We start from the raw sequence: 5,988 nt of genomic DNA on the forward strand, positions 1-5,988 counted from the left end.
GAGAAGGTATTCTCAATTTGTGATTTGCAATTTGAGAATCGCAAATTAAGAATAATTTCAAGGGTGCAGGGGTGTCCAAAGGACACCCTGTTTCAGCCCTGAAATATGCATGGGTGCACATGTGGTGCAAATACATGCCCTAAGGGCATGTATGTGCGTCACATGGCACTTTGAAAAATGCAAAAATGTGCATTTTTCAAGGAATTCGCAACTTACCGCCAACTAGAAGTTGGTGGTAATTTGCGATTCCTTAAGGACAATTTGCAATTTTTTTTTGCTTCATACATTGCATTTAAGGAATCGCAAAATTTGCGATTCCTTAAATGCAATTGCAATATAAGGAATCACAAATTTTGCGATTCCTTATTTTGCACCAGATTTTCCTTCACACATACCATTTAGCAAATTTGCATTCGCAAACGCCAAAATTCGCAGAATGACGCCGTTTGCGAATATGAATTTGCTTGATACATACGGCCCTATCAGCCAGATTCATCAACCAAAATTGCGATCGCAATAGCTGCGAATTAGCTATTGCGATCGCAATTGAAAGAAAAGCAATTCATGATCAGAAAAAGAAAAAATTAGCGAAATCGCAAATAAGAAAATAGCGAATTCGCAAAATAATTTGCAGAATTAGGAGGAACCCTTATAGGAAATCGGATTTAGCGAGAATCCATGGATTCTGCGAAATATGTTGCGTACTCGCTAAACAATCGCTAACGCATTTCATGAAAACTCGCATATTGCGAAAAATCAGAAAATTGCTATTTGCGACGCGCAATTTAAGGAGAACCCAAACCAGGTGGTAACCATGAATAAAAAATAAACAAAAAATCTTAACTAGCCACAGGTGTAGGACTGAACAAACACACTTAATGAGACACAGTAGGAGCATGAGGACTCTCACAATGCCAGGACTCTACATGGTGGTCAGGCGGCGAAGGCTCCAGGCTGCAGCAAGGAACAGACACAGGATCCAGGAGCGAATATTCCGCCAGCGGATCACCCTTCTGGGCCAAACTGCGGAGCAAATCTACTCCAAGTACCGCCTGAATGGGGCAATGATCACTAAGCTGATCCGGGACCTAGACCCCCTGATGCAGCACCCAACAAAGAGGACCAATGCCGTGTCCACCTATGTCCAGGTCTTGTGCAGCCTGCACCTTCTGGCCTCCAGAAGCTTCCAGGGGATAATCGCTGTTGCAGGGGGGATCTCCCAGAGCACCATGTCCCGCTGCCTAAGGAGTTTCCTGGAGGCAATGCTGACCTGGCTACACCATTACATCACATTACCGAACACCCAACATGACTTAAATCAAACCAAGCTTCATTTCTACAACATTGCGCAATTCCCACATGTAATAGGATGCATTGACTGTACCCACATCCACATCTGCTCACCTGCACAAACAGAATACATGTACCGGAACCGCAAGTCCTACCACTCCCTGAATATCCAGATGGTGTGCAACGCTAAGACAATCATCACGGACATAGTGGCACAATACCCGGAGCACACATGACTCCTTCATATTCCGCCACAGCGGCATGCACACACGACTGGCCAAAGGAGACTTTGGTGAAGGACACCTACTAGGTAAGTACACATGCCACCAAATAGTACACTGTGACCATGTAGCCGCGTATAACAGGCACTCACCCTCTGCTCCTTTCATTCAGGTGACAGCGCCTACAGTCTCCGTGAGTACCTCCTCACCCCATACCTCAACCCTGCAACACCACAGCAACGGCGTTACAATGCTGCACACATACGCACAAGAAATTGCATTGAGAGGACATTTGGGCTTTTGAAGAGCCGATTCCGCATACTTCACAAGACTGGTGGGGCCCTCAAATACGAGTCAGAGGTCTGCTGCCGCATCGTAGCCGTGAGTGCAATACGCCACAACATTGCAACCAAGCGCAGGATACCTGAAGAGATCTCTGGCAGTGAGTCGGAAGGGGACAACCGGCCACCTGCACATGTGCGTCATGCACGCGGGGAGAATCCTGCAGAAGGACACAGGTGCCGCAATGAAATCACTATTAACTGTTTCTAGTGCACCCACTCCCCTCACCCAACACTTCACTCATGCATGACAATTGAAATAATGACATGAGTCAGATTAACCGGTACTGAATATATGTTATTCTTTTGTTCACAATAAAGTTGCAATTTTTCACACAGTGACATGAGAGCCATATTGAGTCATACGTCCCCATGTATGTGAGGAGGGCATGCTTGTGTCAGCAGCATGGCCCTTCATGCTACAAAAGAAAATGGTCAATGGCGCCTCCGGGCGGACGCTCCCAGTTGCCTTTCCAGCTCTTCCTCAGAATTTGGCCATGAGGCAGCATTGGGCCTGGTGCTGCAGCGGGGTACTATCACCAGTGGCACCGATTGGCTGCTGTGGCTCGAATTTGCCTCACTTGTGTCATCCCCCCAACATGCCTGGCCATGGCCAGTTGGCTGCAGACCCTGCACTGCAGTGGTAACCTGCTCCAGTGCCCTAGCGACATCCTGGCAGCATTGGACCATTTGGACTTGCATGACCAACGAGCGTCGTGAGAGTTGGGAGGTGGCATTCCCTATGATGTAGTTCGACCGCGTGTACGCAGACAGGCGGGTCAGCAGCTGGCAGTGGCGGCGCCGGTTGACGTCCCGCTGGGTCAACATGGCCTGGGTGTTGTCCTCCACTGCAGCGGTCATCCTCTCCATTCTGTCGGAGAGCTGACCCACATTCCTAGCCATCTTGTGCAGCTGTAGGTGAATTGCTGCGAGATGACGGGCCTGCTTCTGGTGTATGCGGAGCATACGGCACTCAATTGAGAGGCCAGGTACCCGCACATTCACCCCCCTGCCAGCGCGTGGTGTTGTGTTGCGCGGCTCCCGCACCAGTCCGCTGGACTGTGTCCTCACAGTGGCAGTGCGACGGGTTTGTTTTCGTGCTGCGGCTGTTCTTGTCAGTGACACTGGCGTGTGTGTCACACGCTGCGGTAGTGGCACGCCTGTTGTTGCTGAGGTGGCACTGTCCACAGGGGCAGGTGGTGGTACTACTGCTGGTGCTGCAGATTGCCCTGATGGTCCTGCTTGAGGGGAAGGATGGACGTCTCCCTCGGTGTCCTCAGGCTTGTCATCAATTTGCAGGGCCTCGCTATCAGTGCTGGGTTCTTCAGCGCCACCGGTGATGTAAAGTGGAAAATGATTAATGACATGTATCTTGCACATGGAAGGTTGCTACATGCATGCAGGCTAACATTCCTTGACTGGCTGTAGGATTGACTGTCACTGGACAGGTCTGGCTGTATGGGGCTAGATGGAAATTGTGGTCAGACTACATGTCCCACAATGCAACAGGGCTTTTCTGGTGTGCATGGGCTGCATGACTGGGGTTTCTAATGGGTTGCTCTGGGGTCATGGGCATTGTTAGCGGACAGGGTCGCAGTCGCATGCCACTTACCTTGGGAATCTTGGGTGAGTCGGGAGGAGTCCAGCTGGGTTACCCCCACGCATGCCTGGGGGTTCAGGGTGTCCTCCACAAGGTCCTCAAGTGGGGTGTTGGGTGGGACAGTGGGCTCTCCTCCTCCTGTAGCAACACGCTCCCCCAGACTCTCTGCGATCCTTACTTTGGAACGCCCTCTGAGGTCATACCACCTCTTCTTTAAATCTTCCATGGAGCGCTGGGTCACTCCCACGGAATTTACTGTGGCACGGATGCGCATCCAAATTCTTCTTTTATCCGCCTCAGGCACCCTCCTTGAGTCCTTCCCAAAGAGCCGGTCGTGGTCTTTGCTCACTCCCTCAATGAGGTATTCCAGTTCCTGTTCAGAGAACTTTATTTTGCGTTTCCTTCCGGAGGAACTGCCCCCTGCTGCTTCCTGGGACATTTTCTGCACTGGGGTGTCTCCTGATTTTGAGCTGGAGGTGGTCTGGAGTGGAGCTCTGGACAGTGCTGCTTCCACTTCAGGCTCAGTATGCAGAATGAGGGTGGGAACTGCCTACTTCCTGGTTGTGATGTCATCACTGTGCTCGAAATGTGACTTCCCGTTTTTGCGATCTCGCTATTAGCGAGATCGCAATTAGCGATTTCGGTAATTGCGAGATCGCAATTTCTGCATGGAAAATGGCTGATTCTGCGATTTTAATGCGATTTTGGGAGAATCACAATCGGCAATTGCGGCCGATTGCGATTCGCTTTTTTTAATCGCTATTTTTCATGCATCCCATTCTGCGATTTCTAAATTGCGATTTGGTATTTCTTGCAATTTAGAAATCGCAGAATTTGTTTTTGATGAATCTGGGGGTAGGTTCCTTATTCATTTCTTTATTACCTTGTTAGTATGTGTTAGTTTTCAAAATTGCTCACACTCTTTCGTGCACGTGGCACAATTCCAACATGGTTGCCACACAATCCATATCACTTTCTCCTGGGGTTGAGGCATAGCCAGACCCTCCAGGATATCGCGATTTGCCGCGAAATCGGCACTTTAGTAAAAATGCAGCGATTTTTACAAAAGTGCCCGCGAAATCGGCACGTTTGTAGAAATCGCGGCATTTTTACAAAAGCCGTGTACATAGTTGTGCTGTATTCAGAACGGCCTAACACAGATGTCCTGTGCAGAGATGGCAGTGGGGAGAAAAAGTCTCCGCGCGCAGATCCCACCGTTAAAAGGGGGAATGTGAAAGGCCGAGCAGATGGCCTGCGATGTACAACTCCATGGTGAGGGTCCTTGGCACAGGCAGGAACGCGCGTTTAGGGCCGCACATTTCACTCGAGATGGCTCTGATTAAACTCCGGGAAAGCAGGCCGCGCAAAGCTCCCAGCAGGCTGAGGAAAATGTAGTCAGGTGTATGCAGACAGGTGTCAACAGTCCGTTCTAATGCCAAGGCCGCAGAGAAGAAGCATTATGTTACTGTCACTATATGTGTAATCGTTTTTCAACTTTCTACCTAATAAACCCCTGAAATTTAATTATACAGATAATTGTGCAGTGTTCTGTTCTCTTTACACATAACACCTCTGAGTCGCCTTACACAATAGAAACCCGATAAACCTACATGCTGCAATACACACAGTACAGGGGTTTCCTCCTGTGGATATATTTTCCCTTATTATCCTTTAAGTATCTGTTGGCTGTTGAAATAGAAAACGTCCCCTGCATGGCTCTGAAGAGCGTGCACACCTGCCTCAAACACCCCATAGTGGGTTTGTGTTGGTGTTGGATATTTTTACCTCAGCACTCACAGCAATCATGCAGAGTGCACTAAGGACGCCCTGTGACATGGAATGAGGGCTAGGCTCTGTGGTCCAGAGGGGCATACCATATGCACCATCCTTTTCTGAGCGTGATTACAATCAGTGGCATCGGTGACAGGGGTGGCAGCAATGCTTTATAGTGGAAGATAGGCCTTTTTACTTGTCAACTGCCAAGTAGAGTTGTCTACTGGCTTCCTACATGTTTTAAATTGGAATGTCAGTACCCAGCAGCACCATCTTTCACTGGTTAAGACTGTTGTTTTCTCCAGAATTCATGCTATCAACTGCTGTTATTGGGAGATCCTGCTTTCTATTTCAATTGCCTGCTTTGGTGAACCATTTTGTAAGAACCTGAGAACAGCCCTGAGTCCTGCTCCTGCTTTAGCAGTGTCCTTTCCTGAGGTCACCTTGTGGAATACTCTGCTAAAACAGTTTCCATTGATTTAAGGCTGAAAATGAATGCTTATGAGTAAAATAAAGTGCCGCTAAAATGCCGCTAAATTTCCATATTTGTGCCGCTAAATTTGCGAATCCATGCCGCTATATCCTGGGGGGTCTGATGATAGCCAGTTCCCATAACATGGCTGCCTTTATGTACCACCCACCACGCATGCGCACATTTTCCCATAAGTTTCTCCCATCCAAAAGTGTGCTTGTTTTTGTAATCTCAGACCAGGGTTTCACATGCTTATGATGTGAAATTCTTTGAGAACGTGAAAGCACATAC

The sequence above is a fragment of the Lissotriton vulgaris genome, chromosome 10 (genome assembly GCF_964263255.1).
Source record: "Lissotriton vulgaris chromosome 10, aLisVul1.2, whole genome shotgun sequence".
NCBI classification, from domain to species: Eukaryota; Metazoa; Chordata; class Amphibia; order Caudata; family Salamandridae; genus Lissotriton; species Lissotriton vulgaris.